Source organism: Oncorhynchus nerka, linkage group LG12 (genome assembly GCF_034236695.1).
Source record: "Oncorhynchus nerka isolate Pitt River linkage group LG12, Oner_Uvic_2.0, whole genome shotgun sequence".
NCBI classification, from domain to species: Eukaryota; Metazoa; Chordata; class Actinopteri; order Salmoniformes; family Salmonidae; genus Oncorhynchus; species Oncorhynchus nerka.
Genome location: NC_088407.1, coordinates 45,587,509 through 45,612,220, shown reverse-complemented (window position 1 = coordinate 45,612,220; position 24,712 = coordinate 45,587,509). Strand labels below are relative to the sequence as shown.

At 40.7% G+C, this 24,712-nt stretch overlaps 1 protein-coding gene across 1 annotated transcript in view; it reads right to left on the bottom strand.

Moving 5' to 3' along the window:
• Nucleotides 1-24,712, bottom strand: part of LOC115138781 (MAM domain-containing glycosylphosphatidylinositol anchor protein 1-like) — a 324,659-nt gene that overhangs the window by 23,575 nt on the left and 276,372 nt on the right. The window lies entirely within an intron of this gene.

Here is a 24,712-nt window from a genome sequence, read left to right as displayed (position 1 = left end):
GATTTCAAAAAGGCTTTCCAGCGAAAGCACAACATATGATTATGTTAGGTCAGAGCCTAGTCACAAAAACACGCACATCCATTTTCCAACCAAAGAGAGGAGTGACAAAAAGCAGAAATAGAGATAAAATGAATCACTAACCTTTGATCAGATGACACTCATAGGACTTCATGTATGTTTTGTTCGATAAAGTGCATATTTATATCCAAAAATCTCATTTTACATTGGCTCGTTACGTTCAGTAATGTTTTGCTTCCAACACATCCGGTGATTTTGCAGAGAGCCACATGAATTTACAGAAATAGTCATCATAAACTTTAATATAAGATACAAGTGTTATTCACAGAATTTGAAAAATACTTCTCCTTAACTTTTTAGGGACGGGGGCAGCATTTTCACTTTGGATGAATTGCGTGCCCATAGTGAACTGCCTCCTACTCTGTCCCAGTTGCTAATATATGCATATTATTATTACTATTGGATAGACAACACTCTGAAGTTTCTAAAACTGTTTGAATGATGTCTGTGAGTATAACAGAACTCATATGGCAGGCAAACTTCCAAACAGGAAGTGGAAATTCTGGGGCTGGTTGATGTTAATGCAACCGCTGTGTCAGAATTCAAAAAAAGTTTACGGAAAAAGCAAATCATGCAATAATCTGAGTACGGCGCTCAGACAACAAATCAAGCCATACAGATATCCGCCATGTTGGAGTCAACAGAAGTCAGAAATAGCATTATAAATATTCACTTACCTTTGATGATCTTCATCAGAATGCACTCCCAGGAACCCCAGTTCCACAATAAATGTATGATTTGTTCGATAAAGTTAATCTCCAGCATTTAGCCCAGTAATCCAAATGCTCAATGCGCGATCGCTTGGTTCAGACAAAAAGTCAAAAAGTTCCGTTACAGTCCATAGAAACATGTCAAATGAAGTATAGAATCAATCTTTAGGATGTTTTTATCATAAATCTTCAATAATGTTCCAACCGGAGAATTCCTTTCTTCAGAAATGCAATGGAACTCAAGCTAACTATCACATGAACGAGCGTGGTCAGCTCGTGGCACTCTGACAGACCACTGACTCAAAGAGCCCCCCCCCCCTTCACAGTAGTAGCATCAAACAAGGTTCTAAAGACTGTTGACATCTAGTGGAAGCCTTAGGAAGTGCAATTTCACTGTATATTCGATAGGCCAAGAGTTGAAAAACTGCAAACCTAAGATTTCCCACTTCCTGGTTGGATTTTTTCTCAGGTTTTTGCCTGCCATATGCATTCTGTTATACTCACATACATCATTCAAACAGTTCTAGAAACTTCAGAGTGTTTTCTATCAAAATCTACTAATAATATGCATATATTAGCAACTGGGACTGAGTAGCAGGCATTTTACTCTGGGCACGCTTTTCATTCAAACGTGAAAATGCTGCCCCTATTCCAAACAGGTTAATGCTCCCCACCCACTTCACAGGAGAGCCATTTGAACATAACCTTTTTTTAATCAAAATGCATATTTTGTCTTCTGAAATGCCATCTTTCATGTGCCTTAATAACAAACTTGTATGCCATCTGTAAATACGAATACAATTGTAAAATTACGAGCTTAGCACCCGATGTCACAGGAAGGCCAAAAAGATAATCAAGGACAACAACCACCCGAGCAACTGCCTGTTTACACCACTACCATCCAGAAGGCGAGTACAGTACAAGTGCATCAAAGCCGAGAGACTGAAAAACAGCTTGTGAGAGGCTGCTGCCTACATTGACACCCAATCACTGGCCACTTTAATAAATGGATCACTAGTCACTTTATACAATGCCACTTTAAATAATGCCATTTTAATAATGTTTACCTATCTAACATTACTCGTTTTATGTATATACTGTATTTTATACCGGTTGGAATGTTGTTCTTCGGCTTGCAAGCCTCCCCTTTTTTCCTCCAAACATAACGATGGTCATTATGGCCAAACAGTTCTATTTTTGTTTCATCAGACCAGAGGACATTTCACCAAAAAGTACGATCTTTGTCCCCATGTGCAGCTGTAAACCGTAGTCTGGCTTTTTTTTATGGCAGTTTTGGAGCAGTGACTTCTTCCTTGCTGAGCGGCCTTTCAGGTTATGCACATATAGGACTCGTTTTACTGTGGATATAGATACTTTTGAACCTGTTTCCTCCAGCATCTTCACAAGGTCCTTTGCTGTAGTTTTGGGATTGATTTGCACTTTTCGCACCAAAGTGTCTCTAGGAGACAGAAAGCGTCTCCTTCCTGAGCGGTATGACGGCTGCGTGGTCTCATGGTGTTTATGATTGCATACTATTGTGTGTACAGGTGAAGTTGGTACCTTCAGGCATTTGGAAATTGCTCCCAAGGATGAACCAATTTTTTTCTGAGTTCTTGGCTGATTTCATTTGATTTTCCCATGATGTCAAGCAAAGAGGCACTCAGTTTGAAGGTAGGCCTTGAAATAAATCCACAGGTACACCTCCAATAGACTCAAATTATGTCAATTAGCCGTAGAGAAGCTTCTAAAGCCATGACATCATTTTCTGGAATTTTCCAAGTCAACTTAGTGTATGTAAACTTCTGACCCACTGGAATTGTGATACAGTGAATTACAAGTGAAATAATCTGTCTGTAAACAATTGTTGGGAAAATGACTTGTGTCCTGCACAAAGTAGATGTCCTAACCGACTTGCCAAAACTATTGTTTGTTAACAAGAAATTTGTGGAGTGGTTGAAAAACTAGTTTTAATGACTCCAACCTAAGTGTATGTAAACCTCCGACTTCAACTGTACATATTCTCACTATAAACCGTTTCTTTTGAATTCACGGTAATATAAAAAAATACAGTAACTTACAGGTGAAATACACTGTTAAAAAAAACATTTTTTTTACAGTAACTTACTGGCAGCCAGTTACCAGTAAGTTACTGTAAAAAAGGAACAGTATGTTACAGTATCGTATTTTACAGTGTCCAATACTGTTACTGTAATTGATTTAACAATAATGCCTAGTTTTACTTTAATACAGTGGCCTGAATCTCTTGGTTTACACCCTACATCAGGCCTGCAAACAGGGTTGCAAAACTCCAGTAACTTTCCCTAAATTCGCAGAAATCCACTCTGAGTACAGGAATGTCTGGAAAACCTAGGATAGTTAACAGAATTTTTCAACCCTACCGGCAAGTCGCATTATCTTAGCTTCCAGAGTGATGTTTAATTCCTATTGGAATCCAGCCAGAGTTATAACAATTGGAAATTATTCACCTGCAACCTGCATCAGAATGATTACAAGCGAAAGGAAAATTGTAAGGTGACTGACTACCTTAGCCATTTAAACTGGAACAACCATTTCAGTAATGGGTGCAAAAAAATCTAACTGATTGGATTAATAACATGTACAGTGCATTCGGAAAATATTCAGACAACTTCCGTTTTTACACAATTTGTTATGTTACAACCTTTATTCTAAAATGGATAAAACCTTTTCCTCGTCAATCCAAACACAATACCCCATAATGACAAAGCAAAACCTGTTTTTTTGAAATTTTTCAAATATATTAAAAATAAAAACAGATACATTATTTATGTAAGTATTCAGACCCTTTGCTATGAGACTAAAAATTGAGCTCAGTTGAATCCTGTTTCCAATGATCATCCTTGAGATGTTTCTACAACTTGATTGGAGTCCACCTGTGGTATATTCAACTAAATGGACATGATTTGGAAAGGCACACACCTGTCTATATAAGGTCCCACAGTTGACAGTGCACGTCAGAGCAAGAACCAAGCCATGATGTCAAAGGAATTGGCCGTATAGCTCCATGACAGGATTGTATCGAGGCACAGATCTGGGGAAGAGTACCAAAACATTTCTGCAGTATTGAAGGTCCCCAAGAACACAGTGGCCTCCATCATTCTTAAATGCTATCAAGAATACGCATATCCTTGCTTCAGGTCCTGAGCAACAGGCAGTTAGATTTGGGTATGTCATTTTGGTTGAAAATATAAAAAAGGGTCAGATCCTTAAGTTATGAGATCCTCTCTAAGCTTAAAACCTGTAATGACTGCAATCCCGATATCGGGATTGATATGACAACTACCAGTGAAAATAGAGTGCGCCAAATTTGAACCACAGAAATCTCATAATTACAATTCCTAAAACATATCATGTTAAAGCAATTCTCGTTGTTAATCCCACCGAAGTGTTCGATTTCAAATAGGCTTTTCAGCGAAAGCACTACAAACGATTATGTTAGGTCTCCACCAAATAAGCACAGCCATTTTCCAGCAAAATATAGCATTCACAAAAAGCATAAATAAAACTAATCACTAATCTTGAATTATCTTCATCAGATGACACTCATAGGACTTCATGTTACACAATACATGCATGTTTTGTTTGATAAAGTTCATATTTATATACAAAAATTGGAGTTTACATTAGCGCGTTAGATTCACTAGTTCCAAAAACATCAAGTGATTTTGCATAGCCACATTGTTTCAACAGAAATACTCATCATAAATGTAGATGATAATACAAGTTATACACATGGAATTATAGATATACCTCTCCTTAATGCAACCGCTTTGTCAAAGATTTCAAAAAAAGTTTACGGAAAAAGCAACCCATGCAATAATCTCAGACGGCGCTCAGAACAGTAGCCAAATTAGCCTCCATGTTGGAGTCAACAGAAACCAAAAAATACATGATACATGTTTCCTTACCTTTGATGAACTTCATCAGAATGCAGTTCTAGAAATCCCAGGTCCACAATAAATGCTTGATTTGTTCGAAAATGTCCGTTATTTATGTTAGCTACTTTGGTTAGCACGTTTGGTAAACAATTCCAAAGTCACAAAGCGGGTCCACTATAACGTGACGAAATGTCCAAAAGTTCCGTAACAGTCTGTAGAAACATGTCAAACGATGTACTGAACCAATCTTTAGAATGTTGTTTACATATATCTTGAATAACGTTCCAACCGGAGAATTAGAATTAGTTTAGATGAGCAGTGGAACGCAAGTCCTTCCCCCTGTGAATGCGCCTGGTGAAAGCATAGTCCACTCATGGCTGTGGTGACTATTTCCTGTGTCAATCGACCCCCATTCACATTAGAGTCATCAGACAAAGTTCTATTGACTGCTGACATATAGTGGAAGGCGTAGGAAGTGAAAACCCATCCACATCTCGCTGTAATTTCAATGAGACCTTGGTTGAAAATCTGCCACAAAAAACAGGAAGTGAAATTCTCAGGTTTTCCCTGCTATATGAGTTCTGTTGTACTCACAGACATATTTCAAACAGTTTTAGAAACTTCAGAGTGTTTTCTATCCAATACTACTAATAATAAGCAAATATTAGCAACTATGACTGAGGAGCAGGCCGTTTGATATGGGCAGCTTTTATCCAAGCTACTCAATACTGCCCCTGCAGCCATAAAAAGTTAGCAGGAATGTGGTTCAGAATACCACCCCATTGGCATTTCTGTATTTTCGGTGGATGTTATAACCATGTATTGCTCCCACTGCATCATCAAAGGTAATGTCTAAGTGAGTTTCAGGGATAGTCAGAATATGAATGTCACATGGTACAAGTAAATTATTGACTTAATGAACCTTGTTTCTTAGTCCACATATGTTAATATGGGCTACTTTCAGCACTTTTCTGGGTTGCTTGACTGTTTTTAATGCTTTTACTGGGAAGCTTACCAGAAGTAGACTTGCTCATGTTATGTACACTACCGTTCAAAAGTTTGGGGTCACTTAGAAATGTCCTTGTTTTAGAAAGAAAAGCAAATTTTTTGTCCATTAAAATAACATCAAATTGATCAGAAATACAGTGTAGACATTGTTAATGTTGTAAATGACTATTGTAGCTGGCAACGGCAGATTTTTTATGGAATATCTACATCGATGTACAGAGTAGAGGTCGACCGATTATGATTTATCACCGCCGATACCGATTATTGGAGGACCAAAAAAAAAGCTGATACCGATTAAACGGACAATTTTTAAACATGTATTCGTAATAATGACAATTACAACAATACTGAATGAACACTTATTTTACCTTAATATGTGCAGGAAAATCTGATCACTGAAAATGGAAAAATATATCCATGCGGGACTTGAACCCATTGATAAAGGTGAACCACATTTAATGGGGCTGAGGTTGCAATATCTACAGCTTCCACATGATGTCAACAGTCTTGTCATTTGCCTACCTTTTGTTTCTTGGGTCAAAAAGACGCAAGGCATTGCCTTTCTTCCGGTCTCCGACCGGATATTTTGGTTGAGATTTACCCGGACATTATTTCCAGACGTACAGCTATAGAATTTACTTCGCCTCGTGATCAATTTGATCGCTTATTAACGTTTACTAATACCTAAAGTTGCATTACAAAAGTATTTCGAAGTGTTTTGTGAAAGTTTATCGTCAACTTTTTTAATTAAAAAAAATGACGTCGCGTTATAAAACTATGTTTTTTTCCTTGATTACAGTCTTCATAGATTGATATCTAGGCTATATATGGACCGATTTAAACGGAAAAAAAGACCCAATAGTGATGTTTATGGGACATCTAGGAGTGCCAACAAAGAAGATGGTCAAAGGTAATGAATGTTTTATATTTTATTGGTGCGTTTAGTGTAGCGCCGACTATGATAATTATTTTGTTTACGTCCCCTGCGGGTCTTTTGGGGTGTTACATGCTATCAGATAATAGCTTCTCATGCTTTCGCCGAAAAGCATTTTAAAAATCTGACTTGTTGCCTGGATTCACAACGAGTGTAGCTTTAATTCACTACCCTGCATGTGTATTTTAATGAACGTTTGAGTTTTAACTAGTACTATTAGCATTTAGCGTAGCGCATTTGCATTTCCAGATGTCTAGATGGGACGCCTGCGTGTCAGGTAGGAGCAAGAGGTTAAGTGGTTAATGGAGTTAATTCACCTAGGGGAATGGCCTGTATGGTAAAGCTGTTCATGAAAGCAGGAATGCCAGATAATGACAATTGCATTTATCTGCACTATTTATATCCACAGGTTCCCCTTATATAGAGGCTTCCTCCCTTTACAGTGGCAGGAGGAGACTTTTACTGTTTGGCCCGGTACAGTACTTATGGGAAATATGTAGGGGAAGTTAGTACCTGCAATAGGACAGAGAATGTTACTACTGATGAGACTATGAGTGATCTGACAGGCTGGTTGAGCTCTGGGGATTTCAATAAGATAAAGTGGCCCAGGGCTGACATCTGGTGGTTGTGTTTGGGAATGACGTTATGGCTAAATTTACCTACGGAATGTACAAGCCTATGCGCTCCCGTGCATTGGGAATGCCTTTCACACTCATTCAACACCATGACATGAAGTTGGCCAAACAGGAGAAAAGAGGTACTCCATCTGGGTCTTTTGACAAGAGAGTATATATTGATAACATTGGGGTTCCACGGGGGTGGGGAGGGGGTACCGGACGAGTTCAAAGCAAGAAATCAGATCTTAGCAGGATTAGAGTCAAGTATTTTCTGGAGGTTCACTCTCAATAAGAATGTGGACTGGATCAATTATATTTATTATAATCAACAGGGCTTCATCAATTATATCTGAGATGCAATAAAAGGATTGGCAGCGCAGACTAAAGCGACCAGCCTGATGGCTTGGCAGAATAGAGTCGCATTAGATATGCTACTGGCTGAAAAGGGTGGGGGGGTGTATGAGATTCTGAGCAGAATGTTGTAATTTCATCTCCGATGACACAGCTCCGGATGGATCAGTGACCAAGGCCCTGGCTGGGTTAACCACCCTAGCTCACGAGCTGGCAGAAAACTCTGGGGTGGACACTTCTTTGACTAATTGGATTGACAGTATGTTTGTAAAATGGAAAAATGTCATGGTCACCTTATTGTGGGCTACCTTCACCTGTGTGACTGTGTTCGTTTTGTGCGGATGATTCCGGTGTGAAAGGTTCTCAATTCCAGGACTCTGGAGAAATCAATGAGACAACAGATGGTGAGATATGGACTGATTCCAAGCTCTGACCAGTGGAATGATGAATACATGCCTTAGACCTAGTAGATTAATGAATCTGGATCCTTCACATGTGAGGAACCTATAAGACTATTTTTGATGTTTAGAGATTTTAGGTTGTATCTTGTTTTGATGTTAGACTGTTTCTTTGATGGAGATTGTAACGAAAATCCTGATAAGAAGAGTTATGATTCTGATGTAGCCCTAAAACAGTCGGTGTGAATGCAAGTATTGGTTTCTGTTAGGTGGTTTGAGAAATATTTCTAATAAAAATAGATGTATGCCTTTTAATATTTTTAATAAAACTAGATGTGTGATTGGATGTATAATATTTAATCATAGGGTGGATATGTTAAGGGATTGTTATGAATAATGACTAAATTATGTACACATTTCAATCCGAACTATGACTAAACAGAATACTACTATGTTACTGTATGGATGTATGAATCTTATTATAATCATAATACTGAATGTAATGTGTGTAGTTTTCATTCAGAATTAGAAGGACTGTCTGTTCCTTGTTAGAAACGAATGGAGCTATCGTCAGACTGGCTGGAATGCTGTGTTCCTTACAGGACATTCTGTCTCTACACAGGGAGAGGAGAGACCATGGGCTAGTAGTAGATTATTTACCAGGTGGTGGACAATGTGCGAAGGCTTGTGAACTATACTGCCATTGTATCGGAGTGGAGGAAGGACAGTTTAAAACCAATGACGTCATTTTTAGTATATAACCTGTTGTGAATTGTACCATGGGCAGTACTCTCGAGAATAAACGCTATTGATTGATTTTGAGACTGGTCTCTGTCCATTTTATGCAAATAAGTATCTTACAAATTCTTAGAAATGGGCAGAGTGTTCTAATTGAATTGGTTGTTAACCTCTTAAGTCGACCCTCTACTTTTTTGAACATTCTGTTAAAAATCGCGCAACATTTCAGCGCCCTGCTACTCATGCCAGGAATATAGTATATGCATTTGCTTAGTCTGTGTGGATAGACAACACTCAGACGTTTATAAAACTGGTTAAATCACTGCTGTGGCTTTACCAGAACGGCATTTACATCGAAAAGCACAGGAAAAACTGATCACTGAAAATGGGAAAATATATCCATGCGCTACTTGAACCAATTGATAAAGGTGAACCACAATTAATTGACTGAGGTTGCAGTACCTACAGCTTCCACACGGTGTCTAGAGTCTTGTCATTTCCCTTCGAGTTTTTTCTTGGTCAAACACATGCAGGGCACCGTATCTCCTATGGTCTAGGACCGGATATTTTCGTTGAGTTTCTAGCCGGACATTTTTCCAGACGGACAGCTAATGATCTTTACATCGCCTCCTGATGAATTTTATCGCTTATTAACGTTTACTAATACCTAAAGTTGCATTACAAACGTATTTCGAAGTCTTTTGTGAAAGTTTATCGTCGACTTTTTGAATTTTAAAAAATTACGTTACGTTTTGAAACGATGTTTTTTTCGTTTATCACACAGTCTACATATAACGATATCTAGGCTTTATATGGACCGATTTAATCGAAATAAAGACCCAAATAGTGTTTATGGGACATCTAGGAGTGCCAACAAAGAAGATGGTGAAAGGTAATGAATGTTTTCTATTTTATTGTGCGGTTTGTGTAACGCCGAAATGCTAATTATTTTGTTTACGTCCCCTGTGGGTCTTTTTGGGTGTTACATGCTATCAGATAATAGCTTCTCATGCTTTCGCCGAAAAGCATTTTAAAAATCTGACTTGTTGCCTGGATTCACAACGAGTGTAGCTTTAATTCGATACCCTGCATGTGTATTTTAATGAACTTTTGAGTTTTAACTAATACTATTAGCATTTAGCGTAGCGCATTTGCATTTCCAGAGCTCTAGTTGGGACGCAAGCGTCCCGAGTAGAAGCAACAGGTTAAACATATAGGAATAAAATTCCTTTAACCTCTCTGCGCACTGAACCCGTTAGCGCGATTAAATTCGACAACATAGATGATCGCTACATAAATAGTCATATTAAACATTCATGAAAATACAAATGTCTCACATGGTTCGAAATCCTAGAATCTTGCTAATCCAACTGCGTTGTCAGATGTTTTACAATTATTTATTGCGAAAGAATACGCTCCGATACTCTGAGCACAGACCCCCATATCAAACTACTTATTCAGCCAGCACTTGCGTAACAAAATCACATATTGCATTGAAATAAATCGTTTACCTTTGAAGATCTTGCTCTGGTTGCAATCCCAAGGCTCATTGTTACACAATGAATGGTCTTTTGTTCGGTTAAATCCATTTTTTATAGCCTAACACAAATCATTTTGTGAACGCTTATCTCGTTGAATTTCGTGACATTCAATTTTCGACATAACATCCAACGTAAAATAGACAGACTTTCCCTGACTTTATCCAGTCATGTTTGGTTTCCTTGCAATCAACTGTTTGTTTTTAACACAACCAAACCTGATGGGTCATTTTGCGGGACGTATTGACCTGGAAAAACCGATTGGAAGACAACAAGTGACGAGCCCATTGTGCACCAATTATATGACCACTGTCTCGTTGATTGACTGTCTTTTAACCCAATGACCACTGATCATCTTGAAATCTAGCTGGGTAGATAGCCAATGAGCAGAGGTAAACGGCAATATCCCATGATTCTTTGTTGTAAGACAAACCTTACCATTGAACGCTGGCGTAAGGACCGTTTTTTCGCCATTGCCAATTCTACCGCGAAGGAGCAAAGCTTATTACGCACGCAGTATTTCGGTGACTTGAATCTTCAGCTGTTTATATAAATATGGTTTGCATTCATGGTTTGCATTCTACACAATACCATTTTATATAAAATGGGTTTGCATTCTACACAATATATATATATATATATACACACACACACAGACAAAGGCTATGGTCGTTCTCATACAAACAAACAGACTCTCACTCACAATGACTAGCTAACGTGTACTTTACCCATTTCATTTGATATAAAATGGTATTGTGTAGATTGCAAACCCATACATCTCAACACAGCCAGCATGCTTCCTCCAATCAGTCTACATTAGTGGGAGCATCAAGGAGCTTGCTGGCTACAGCACCACTGCACCAAGCCCTGTCCTTTCTGCTCCTGCCACAAGTGTTCATCTGCCCAAATATATTTGTGCAGGCATGGATGTGCCTAAGGGCCAAAAGGGCACAGCATCGAGGCGTTGCTGTGTTGTTTGCAAGATGGAGTCTCCCATCACATGCACCACATGCTCGGTGACCCTCTGCTTTTTTACATCAGAAAGAGACTGCTATGGCATCTGGCATCAGCAGCACAATATTGTCTAGAGTTTTGGCAAAGTTGGTGGGGTTATATGGCAAAGTGGGTGGGGGCTAGGGTCAGTATGTTATATCTGGAGTACTTTTCCTGTCTTATCCGGTGTCTTGTGTGAATTTAAGTCTGCTCTCTCTTTCTCTCCTTCTTTCTCTCGGAGGACCTGAGCCCTTGGACCATGCTTCAGGACTACCTGCCATAATGACTCCTTGCTGTCCCCAGTCCACCCGGCCTTGCTGCTGTTTCAGTTTCAACTGTTCTGCCTGCGGCTATGGAACCCTAAACTGTTCATTTTTACTCTTGAGTTGCTGTCATGTTGCACCCTCTACAACCACTGTGATCTCCACCCGGCACAGGCAGAAGAGGACTGGCCACCCCTCATAGCCTGGTTCCTCTCTAGGTTTCTTCCTAGGTTTTTTCCTTTCTAGGGAGTTTTTCCTAGCCACCGTGCTTCTACACCTGCATTGCTTGCTGTTTGGGGTTTTAGGCTGGGGCTATATAAATATATTTGATTTGATAGAGGACTGAGGGTCTTCCAAATATTGAAAGTGTGTAAATAGTTACCCATGTTATTTTGTAAATGTGTATATATATATATATATGTTTTTTTATCAATGTATTTTTTTCACAAAAAAATGTTTTCATTTATTTTTCTCAAATTTTGGGGGGGGGGGTGTGTTAGAATACCATTTTGATATTTTGTATATAGTTATTTGTTTCAAAATGTATCCCTTCACCAATTTGGCCACTTGGGTACATTTGGGCTACTTGTGTGGGACACCTGGGTGACTTCATGATAAATGTCATGTAGCACACTCATTTTGGAAGTTATCATTCTGAAACTTTGCACAAGTACTGTTGCTCTCTTATAATTTTCACTGAAATTGTCCCCATCATCCTATCTGAATGTTTGTTTTATCTTGTTCATTTTAAAGATGATACAAAAATAAAAAGTATGTTTTTTTCTCATTGTTTTATCTAAAACAGATCTATTGTGTTATATTCTCCTACATTCAATTCACATTTACACAAACTTCAGAGTGTTTTCTTTCAAATGGTACAAAGAATATGTATATCCTTGGTTCTGTGCCTGAGCTACAGGCTGTTAGATTTGGGTATGTCTTCAGGCGGAAATTGCACAAAGTAGGGAGGGCGCTCAAAGAGTTGAACAATTACTCGCTAATATTCAGTCTGGATATTAATGTAGACAAGCTCAGAGCGAGAATCTCTTTCCAGAGAGACATCAGGGATTGTAACATACTCTGTTTCATGGAAGCATGGCTCTCTCGGGATATACTGTCTGGGTCCGTACAGCAAGTTGAGCTCTCAGTTCATCACGCAGACAGGAATAAATATCTCTCTGGAAAGAAGAAGGGCGGGGGTGTATGGTTCATGATTAATAACTCATGGTGTGATTGTGATAACACAGGAACTCAAGTCCTTTTGTTCACCCGACCTAGAATACCTCACAATCAAATGCCAACCGTATTACCTTCCAAGACGATTCTCTTCGGTTATAGTGACAGCTGTGTACATTCCACGTACACCAACATTTTGTTTCCAGACAAGCTAAACACATTCTTCGCCCGCTTTGAGGATAACACAGTGCCACCGACGTGGCCCGCTAGCAAGGACTGTGGTCTCTCCTTCTCCGTGACCGATGTGAGTAAGACATTTAAGCATGTTAACCCTCTCAAGGCTGCCGGCCCAAACTGCATCCCTAGCCGCGTCTTCAGGGCGTGCGCAGACCAGCTGGCTGGAGTGTTTACAGACATGTTCAATCTCTCCCTATCCCAGTCTACTGTCCCACATGCTTCAAGATGGCCACCATTGTTCCAGTACCCAAGAAAGCAAAGGTAACTGAACTAAATGACTATCGCCCCGTAACACTCACTTCTGACATCATGAAGTGCTTTGAGAGACTACTAAACAATCATATCACCTCTATTTTACCTGACACCCTAGACCCACATAAATTTTCTTACCGCCCCAATAGATTCACAGACAATTCAATCGCCATCGCACTGTACGCTGCCCTATCCCATCTGGACAAGAGGAATACCTATGTAAGAATGCTGTTCATTGACTATAGCTCAGCATAGTACCCTCCAAGCTCATCATTAAGCGTTGGGCCCTGGGTCTGAACCCCGCCCTGTGCAACTGCGTCCTGGACTTCCTTACGGGCCACCCCCAGGTGGTGAAGCTAGGAAGCAACAGCTTCACTTTGATGATCCTCAACAATGGGGCCCCACAAGGGTGTGTGCTCAGCCCCCTTCTGTACTCCCTGTTCACCCATGACTGCGTGGCCATGCACGCCTCCAAATCAATCATCAAGTTTGCAGACGACACAACAGTAGTAGGCTTGATTAGCAACAATGACGAGACCGCCTACAGGGAGGAGGTGAGGGCCCTGGGAGTGTGGTGTCAGGAAAATAACCTATCATGCAACATCAACAAAACAAAGGAGCTGATCATGGACTTCATGGAACAGGGAGGGAGCACCCCCCTATCCACATCGACGGGAGGGAGCACCCCCCTATCCACATCGACGGGACCGCAGTGGAGAAGGTGGAAAGCTTCAAGTTCCTCGGCATACAAACTGAAATGGTCCACCCACACAGACTGTGTGGTGAAAAAGGAGCAACAGCGCCTCTTCAACCTCAGGAAGCTGAAGAACTTTGGCTTGGCACCTAAAACCCTCACAACTTTTACAGATTGAGAGCATCCTGTCAGGCTGTATCACCACCTGGTACGGCAACTGCACCGCCCAAGCTAGAAATACAAGCATTTCTCTACACGCACAATAACATCTGCTAAACACATGTATGTGACCAATATGATTTGATTTGATTTTGATGTTCTGTGTAAATGGATGAGCAAAATTGCTGTATTTACTTAAATTAGTTAAGAGAATATAATGTAACCATTGGTGTATTAAAATTTGATTTAAGGGGATGTCACCCTCTCTTTTTAATAATCCCGCCTCCTGAATCCAAGTATTTGATGTGGGGGAGGGGACCAGTAACTTTATAATCATACTTTATCAATGTAGAAGCAGTCATTTGTCATACTTTGATCTGGTTTTATCCAAATATCGTCACATTTCATGAAAAACATGATTTTTGACTGTTGACCTTTAAAGTTGAACCCCTCCCATGGTGGTTAGTTGTTGGAGTGTGTCTGAAAACCAAGTGTGACTTAACTTTGACCTATCCTGGCATGTTGGTCTGATAGGTGTCTGATTGATAACTCCATTAAAAACTGAGATCCTCATCTCAGTCATTTCTGTGGTAGTCTACATTCGGATTATCTACCCTTTTCCCAAAGTGTGCACTCATTTATGGATTTAAAGGGACGGAAAAATCCAAGGACCAGTAAGGACCAATCCAATGCATGGGGTTACTGAATGAGTACACACTTTTGGAGAAGTGTGGAGACTTCAATTCAGTACTCACTCACTAACTGGCTGAATCCCAGTGGCTGAATCTTAAATCTCTCCCTAATCAACTCATCATCAAGCTTTGATTATTTGAATCAGCTGTCTAGTGCAAGGCTAAAACCAAAACTTCCACCCAGGGGGGCCCCAGGACTGAGTTTGGAAAACCCTGGGGTAGGGGCTAATTATCCCAGGGTTTCCTAAACTCGGTCCTCGGGGATTCCAAGGAGTGCACATTTGGTCTTTTTGCCCTAGCCCTACACAGCTGATTGAAATAATCAACTAATCGAGCTTTGATCATTTCAATCAGCTGTGTAGTGTCAGGGGAAAACTAAACATGCATCCCTTGGGGTGCAGAGGACCGAGTTTGGGAGACGCTAAATTAGACCCTTCGACAACCACGTTGGCCAAAGCCGGCAAGGCTGCATGCGTCAAAGCGAAGTGCTATCCCGACATGCACCGCGGTATGTTTGAAATTTGGCCAATTTGATAAAAAAGTATGGATTAATTATATGTCACATTATATGTCACACTTGATTTTGAGACTTGACATATGTAACAGATTAAATAACTCCCAAATGAAATGTTTAACTGTTACTGAGGTTAATATCTTTTAAATTTGTAGTTTGAATTTCATGTTAATTTTCTTATTATTTAAAATTGGCACATCATTCAAGTCACGAGTGTGTTCCATAGTTGATGGGTTTATTGATTCCCTCGCCACTCCCTGGAAGTTACCCTCTGAGTTTCGTCAGCAACACGTGACAATGCAGGGCCCTCTGAGCGACTTGGTAGAGGAGAGGGATGGTTTAGGATTCACAGACTCACTCACTGCCTCCCTCTATCAGGTTTCAGATAAGACCCAAGTGCAGACTGTGTTGAAGTAACAATATGTATTGCAACAACAGCGGCAGGCAAACGACAGGTCAAGGCAGGCAGGGGTCGATAATCCAGAGTAGTGGGGCTAAGGTACAGGACGGCAGGCAGGCCCAGGGTCAGTTCAGGCATAGGTTGGTAATCCAGAGCAAGGGCAAAGGCACAGGACGGCAGGCAGGCAGACTCAGAGTCATGACAGGCAAGGGTCAAAACCAGGAGGACTAGAAACTAAATAACATTTAATGAGCTTTGGATCCATTAAAACAATTGTACTGATCTGGTTAGCCCAGAGAGAGAGAAAGAGAGACAGCCGCAGGACTGCCGAGGAATCATCACAATGTTTATCACTTTATGTTAATCACCGCTTCTAAAATAGAGGGAGAGATGGAGGGGATGGAGAGAGAAGTGTGGAGAAAGAAGGAGGGAGAAGGAGGGACAAACAGGACTAGGAATTGGAGAGAAAGATGGAGAAGGAAAGAAAACCAGGAGAGTGAGAAAGAAAGCGATAGAGAGAAAGAGAGCCTAGTTGCTATAGTGACACTAACTCTGACACTCCCTCACCCCCCTCCTTCCTCCCCAGGAGCTGAATCGTTGCATTCCTCCAGCAGTTGTCAACACTATTAAGAGTCACTCAATTTGTTATCTAGCACTTCATTTCCTGAGAAATGGGTTTTCTACAGATGACATGCAGAATTGTTGTTATTATCATTAGCCATGTTGCATGCGGCTCGACACAGGCCTCATGGGATTTCATATTCCTGCTGCCTGAAGGACACAGAGGATATAAATAGAACAGAGTAGCGATTATGAATATATATGGCCATCTCTCTCTTATGCTGAAATACTGTATATCATGGGATATCGTGACAAGGTTTGAATAGGAGTGGGAGATTGGCAGAGTGTGTGTGTGGCACGGCACCAGCTTTTGTAACCTCTCTTACCACGTGAATGGGGTGTCTGGCCACACAATACTGTAGTCCATTGTCAGCTTGCCTTTTGGGGCCTGTTCTAACTTGTTATAATAATGCGTATCTTTACATTTTTGTAATTTAGCAGACACTCTTGTCCAGAGTGCATACATACATTTTCATACTTTTTCGAACTGGTCCCCCATGGGAATCAAACCCGCAACCCTGGCATGCAAGCGCCATGCTGTACCGACTGAGCCAAACAGGACCTTTCTTCCTGTTGCCTTTGAACTTATTAACAAGGCCAGTAAAGAAGAAGTGTCAAGTTTTCAGACTTAGTAGTCATACCAAGCCGCTAAGTAATGAGCTGTAATCAGCAATCAAGGCCAGTATTCAATCCGAACTGCCGAAGATCCTCCATCTCAGCAGTGTTTACTTTGAACGCAGCAAAGGTGGGACCAAATCACTATTATTCGAGTCACAAGGTTTGAGTCTCAAGGCGAGTCACAAGTTTTCAATTCAAGTCTCATGTCAAGTAAAAAAAAAAATCTACACATGCAACGACTTGTTCAACTACAAATATTGTCTATTACCTATGACCAGACAGCCCTTTCCATTTATTTTATTTGAACACATGTTGATTAGCAAATGTAATTGTAAAATAGGGACCTTGTATCAGTTGTAAGGGCATGTAATCAGCAGAAGGCAAGGCAGGTTGACGTGCTCAGAGTGTAGATTTATTTACAGGTCTTGCTGATCCAATGGTGAAAGCATCATATCACACAAAATATACAAGTAGATTTAACAAATATACTCAAGAAATAGCACGAAAGAAATAGTTTGTCCTTTCTGAACGAAAACAGGTCGAGGGCAAAACTGTACAGCCTCCCCTTGAGAAAGCAAACCGAGTCTGTCTAACAGGAGATCAAACAGGTAGGCCCCCAGGACCATACAATTACCCAATTTGCAATTACAACTGATAAACTGGTTCTACAATGTAAAAAGCCATTTCCACATCCATTGCTACATTGGTGCATTCATCTTAATTAGACAATGATTATTAATGATATTTCAACACCATTAATACATGGAACAAAGTTCAAAGTTCTAACTCAAAAGCGTGGAGCGCAGGTCACATAGCCTTTTCAATGTGAACTGAGACGAGTGCTCCCTTATTATGCACTACAAAAATGACAGGGACATACATAGGACACAGACACACGGAACTTGAAGATTACCCGGGAAATATGAACAAAGGAAACCATTCATTGAATTAAATAAACACAACTTCTACTTCCAAACATTCATGTGCATGAATAAACATCGCACCCACTCAGAGCAGGGTAAGAAATGGTTGGCTAAATTAAAATGTATCGTGGCCCACCAAACATGAAATTAAATCAAATTCTATGCACCGCATAGAACAGGTTAAGCCCTTAAACAAACAATGCAGTTTTAAGAAAAATAAGTGTTAAGTAAAACATAGTGGGGCAAAAAAGTATTTAGTCAGCCACCAATTGTGCAAGTTCTCCCACTTAAAAAGACGAGAGGCCTGTAATTTTCATCATAGGTACACTTCAACTATGACAGACAAAATGAGAAAAAAATAATCCAGAAAATCACATTGTATGATTTTTAATTAATTAATTTGCAAATGATGGTGGAAAGTAAGTATTTGGTCACCTACAAACAAGCAAGATTTCTGGCTCTCACAGACCTGTAACTTCTTCTTTAAGAGGCTCCTCTGTCCTCCACTCGTTACCTGTATTAACCTGTTAAGACTCTAGGGGCAGTATTTCATTTTTGGATAAAAAGACGTGCCCGTTTTAAGCGCAATATTTTGTCACGAAAAGATGCTCGAATATGCTTGGAATTGATAGTTTTGGAAAGAAGACAGTCTTACGTTTCCAGAAATGCAAAGATTTTCACTGTGAGTCCCTTAGAACAAATGCTTCGGGCAAAACCAAGATGTATGACCGACCAGGAAATGCACAGGATTTCTGAGGCTACGTTTTCCATGATCGCCTTATATGGCTGTGAATGCGACAGGAATGAACGGACTCTTTCTCTTGTTTCCCCAAGGTCTTTACAGCATTGTGACGTATTTGTAGGCATATCATTGGAAGATTGACCATAAGGGACTACATTTACCAGATGTCCCGCTTGGTGTCTGCGTGGCAATCGGTGCGCAAAAGTCAGGTCCCGGTATTTTTCCATTCAAATCTCAGAACAAACCAGGCTACAAGGACGGTGCTTTCAATGGAGAGAAATATGACAAACCACCTTCAGGATTGATTCAAACAACGTTTTCCATGTTTCAGTCGATATTATGGAGTTAATTCGGAAAAAGTTCGACATGTAGGTGACTGAATTTTCGGTTAGTTTCGGTAGCCATATGCATAGTAACAAAAGGGAACGATGTGTCCTACACAAGAATCTTTCAGGAAAAACTGGACATCTGCTATGTAACTGAGAGTCTCCTCATTGAAACATCTGAAGTTCTTCAAAGGTAAATTATTTTATTTGATTCCTTGGCTGGTTTTTGTGAATATGTTGCGTGCTAAATGCTAACGCTAATGCTAAGCTAGCTATCACCACTCTTACACAAATTAGTGATTTTCTCTGGTTCTAAAGCATATTTTGAAAATCTGAGACGACAGGATTGTTAAGAAAAGGATAAGCTTGAGAACAGGCATATTTATTTCATTTCATTTGCGATTTTTAGAAATCGCTAACGTTGCGTTATGCTAATGAGCTTGAGGCTGTAGTTACGCTACCGCATACGGGTTTGGTCGGACTATGAGGTTAATGTCACCTCTTTGAACTTGTTATCAGTATAAAAGACATCTGTCCACAACCTCAAACAGTCACACTCCAAACTCCACTATGGCCAAGACCAAAGAGCTGTCAAAAGACACCAGAAATAAAATTGTAGACCTGCACCAGGCTGGGAAGACTGAATCTGCAATAGGTAAGCAGCTTGGTTTGAAGAAATCAACTGTGGGAGCAATTATTAGGAAATGGTAGACATACAAGACCACTGGTAATCTCCATCGATCTGGGGCTCCACGCAAGATCTCACCCCGTGGGGTCAAAATAATCACAAGAACAGTGAGCAAAAATCCCAGAACCACACGGGGGACCTAGTGCTGCAGAGAGCTGGGACCAAAGTAACAAAGCCTACCATCAGCAAGGGCATTGAAGATGAAACGTGGCTGGGTCTTTCAGCATGACAATGATCCCAAACACACCACCCGGGTAACGAAGGAGTGGCTTCGTAAGAAGCATTTCAAGGTCCTGGAGTGGCCTAGCCAGTCTCCAGATCTCAACCCCATAGAAAATCTTTGGAGGGAGTTGAAAGTCTGTGTTGCCCAACAACAGCCCCAAAACATCACTGCTCTAGAGGAGATCTGCGTGGAGGAATGGGCCAAAATACCAGCAACAGTGTGTGAAAACCTTGTGAAGACTTACAGAAAACATTTGACCTCTGTCATTGCCAATAAAGGGTATATAACAAAGTATTGAAATAAACTTTTGTTATTGACCAAATACTTATTTTCCACCATAATTTGCAAATAAATTCATTAAAAATACTACAATGTGATTTTCTGGAGAGAAAAAAAATCTCATTTTGTCTGTCATAGTTGAAGTGTACCTATGATGAAAATTACAGGCCTCTCTCATCTTTTTAAGTGGGAGAACTTGCACAATTGGTGGCTGACTAAATACTTTTTTTGCCCCACTGTATATACATAATATTGGAAATACTGTTAGCACCTATAACATTCATCTCTACGCAGCTGACACAGTTATTCATTCCTGCTCCTCTTCAGTGTTGCAGAACATTCAAGACCTTCAGCATGGTTTTGACTCAATCCCAAAATCATTTTCTGATCTTAAATTATGTTAAATGAAAATAAAACTAAGTATATGCTGTTCTCTAGGTATCGTAATGTTGACCCTGAGGACTTGCGTATTTGCACTCCAATTGGAGCCGAAATTGAGCAAGTGTCTCACTACAAGTACTTGGGTATCTGGATTGATGACAAGTTGTCTTTTAAAACACAAATTGAAAACTTGACAAAGCTAAGATCTATGATTGTTTTTTATATAGAAATAAATCCTGGTTCCGTTCTGAAAATAGAAGGAAGATTGTTCTCCGTGAAATGAGCTATTCTGACATTATTTATGTGCATGTGGCAGCCTCTGTTTATTCCATTCAGCAATACTTTCACTATCACCGGGACGATTTTAGGACTCTTATGCGTGGAACAATACACATAATTCATGCAATTAGATATTCGGTTGCCTTTCAGGCTTTTATGTTACGGAATGCGATTGCTTTTCTTAAATATGTTTAATGTTGTGTATTATGTGTTTTATTATAGTGCGTTTTATTTGTAATGTTTATGTAGGGCTGTTGTGTTTTATTTATGTATTAGGTTTTATTTGTAAACGTATACAGGGCTCTCTGGTAAAATATTTGTATCTCAATGTGACTCCCAGTTTAAATAAAGGTGAATAATAATAATTCTAAGAGTGTAGGGGAATTCCATCTAAAATAAGGGCCGGAATTAATGGCCTACTGTCTCTCCACTTCCATTTTGACCAGCTGATCTTCCTTGTCTTCTAGGGTCATGGCAGTCTGACTTAAAGAGTCAGCCCTTATTAAAAAAGCATTACTCTTGAGAAGTGAGTCGATAATGCCTCGGAACGGAGGGATGATATTTTGGTGTCTGGTCTGCCAATGGGCAGCCATTCAGAAGAGACCAAGGTAGTGCGGAAGGGAGAGAGATAGCAGGGAGGGAGAATGAGAGAATAAGGAAAGGGAGAAATTGTGTTGAGTGGTCTGGGTGAGGGTTCAGGGGCAGACGGTGGGCAACGACTAATTAAACAATTTGAGAATGGAGGGAGGGATAAAGAGAGATCGACAGAGAGATTCAATGCCAATTAAAGATTTGCAGGACTGAGGAACTGGAAGAGAGGTGTGCATCCGTTAACAGAATTAAGAGGTTAAGAGGTTGTGATCGATTTGGGATCTAGGCATCGGTTTTCCTCCTACACTTCCCTATACAACAGATATAACCCCTCCTCTATAATATAATAGATTAGAATCACTTTATTTTCTGCAGAGGGAACACCTCTAACTACACCACTTAGAGTACCTGTAGAGTGACGGGGGGACAATGGTTCCAAGGGGAACACACAACACACACAAACACACACACACACACACACACACACATTCACAAACAGCTTTGTTTTAACACACTCAGATCCTCCACACTCATAAATCAGCAGGTCCAGGTAGTTGACATGGATGAAGTGTGCCACAAGTGTGTGCTCAGCCCCCTTCTGTACTCCCTGTTCACCCATGACTGCGTGGCCATGCACGCCTCCAAATCAATCATCAAGTTTGCAGACGACACAACAGTAGTAGGCTTGATTAGCAACAATGACGAGACCGCCTACAGGGAGGAGGTGAGGGCCCTGGGAGTGTGGTGTCAGGAAAATAACCTATCATGCAACATCAACAAAACAAAGGAGCTGATCATGGACTTCATGGAACAGGGAGGGAGCACCCCCCTATCCACATCGACGGGAGGGAGCACCCCCCTATCCACATCGACGGGACCGCAGTGGAGAAGGTGGAAAGCTTCAAGTTCCTCGGCATACAAACTGAAATGGTCCACCCACACAGACTGTGTGGTGAAAAAGGAGCAACAGCGCCTCTTCAACCTCAGGAAGCTGAAGAACTTTGGCTTGGCACCTAAAACCCTCACAACTTTTACAGATTGAGAGCATCCTGTCAGGCTGTATCACCACCTGGTACGGCAACTGCACCGCCCAAGCTAGAAATACAAGCATTTCTCTACACGCACAATAACATCTGCTAAACACATGTATGTGACCAATATGATTTGATTTGATTTTGATGTTCTGTGTAAATGGATGAGCAAAATTGCTGTATTTACTTAAATTAGTTAAGAGAATATAATGTAACCATTGGTGTATTAAAATTTGATTTAAGGGGATGTCACCCTCTCTTTTAATAATCCCGCCTCCTGAATCCAAGTATTTGATGTGGGGAGGGGACCAGTAACTTTATAATCATACTTTATCAATGTAGAAGCAGTCATTTGTCATACTTTGATCTGGTTTTATCCAAATATCGTCACATTTCATGAAAAACATGATTTTTGACTGTTGACCTTTAAAGTTGAACCCCTCCCATGGTGGTTAGTTGTTGGAGTGTGTCTGAAAACCAAGTGTGACTTAACTTTGACCTATCCTGGCATGTTGGTCTGATAGGTGTCTGATTGATAACTCCATTAAAAACTGAGATCCTCATCTCAGTCATTTCTGTGGTAGTCTACATTCGGATTATCTACCCTTTTCCCAAAGTGTGCACTCATTTATGGATTTAAAGGGACGGAAAAATCCAAGGACCAGTAAGGACCAATCCAATGCATGGGGTTACTGAATGAGTACACACTTTTGGAGAAGTGTGGAGACTTCAATTCAGTACTCACTCACTAACTGGCTGAATCCCAGTGGCTGAATCTTAAATCTCTCCCTAATCAACTCATCATCAAGCTTTGATTATTTGAATCAGCTGTCTAGTGCAAGGCTAAAACCAAAACTTCCACCCAGGGGGGCCCCAGGACTGAGTTTGGAAAACCCTGGGGTAGGGGCTAATTATCCCAGGGTTTCCTAAACTCGGTCCTCGGGGATTCCAAGGAGTGCACATTTGGTCTTTTTGCCCTAGCCCTACACAGCTGATTGAAATAATCAACTAATCGAGCTTTGATCATTTCAATCAGCTGTGTAGTGTCAGGGGAAAAACTAAACATGCATCCCTTGGGGTGCAGAGGACCGAGTTTGGGAGACGCTAAATTAGACCCTTCGACAACCACGTTGGCCAAAGCCGGCAAGGCTGCATGCGTCAAAGCGAAGTGCTATCCCGACATGCACCGCGGTATGTTTGAAATTTGGCCAATTTGATAAAAAAGTATGGATTAATTATATGTCACATTATATGTCACACTTGATTTTGAGACTTGACATATGTAACAGATTAAATAACTCCCAAATGAAATGTTTAACTGTTACTGAGGTTAATATCTTTTAAATTTGTAGTTTGAATTTCATGTTAATTTTCTTATTATTTAAAATTGGCACATCATTCAAGTCACGAGTGTGTTCCATAGTTGATGGGTTTATTGATTCCCTCGCCACTCCCTGGAAGTTACCCTCTGAGTTTCGTCAGCAACACGTGACAATGCAGGGCCCTCTGAGCGACTTGGTAGAGGAGAGGGATGGTTTAGGATTCACAGACTCACTCACTGCCTCCCTCTATCAGGTTTCAGATAAGACCCAAGTGCAGACTGTGTTGAAGTAACAATATGTATTGCAACAACAGCGGCAGGCAAACGACAGGTCAAGGCAGGCAGGGGTCGATAATCCAGAGTAGTGGGGCTAAGGTACAGGACGGCAGGCAGGCCCAGGGTCAGTTCAGGCATAGGTTGGTAATCCAGAGCAAGGGCAAAGGCACAGGACGGCAGGCAGGCAGACTCAGAGTCATGACAGGCAAGGGTCAAAACCAGGAGGACTAGAAACTAAATAACATTTAATGAGCTTTGGATCCATTAAAACAATTGTACTGATCTGGTTAGCCCAGAGAGAGAGAAAGAGAGACAGCCGCAGGACTGCCGAGGAATCATCACAATGTTTATCACTTTATGTTAATCACCGCTTCTAAAATAGAGGGAGAGATGGAGGGGATGGAGAGAGAAGTGTGGAGAAAGAAGGAGGGAGAAGGAGGGACAAACAGGACTAGGAATTGGAGAGAAAGATGGAGAAGGAAAGAAAACCAGGAGAGTGAGAAAGAAAGCGATAGAGAGAAAGAGAGCCTAGTTGCTATAGTGACACTAACTCTGACACTCCCTCACCCCCCTCCTTCCTCCCCAGGAGCTGAATCGTTGCATTCCTCCAGCAGTTGTCAACACTATTAAGAGTCACTCAATTTGTTATCTAGCACTTCATTTCCTGAGAAATGGGTTTTCTACAGATGACATGCAGAATTGTTGTTATTATCATTAGCCATGTTGCATGCGGCTCGACACAGG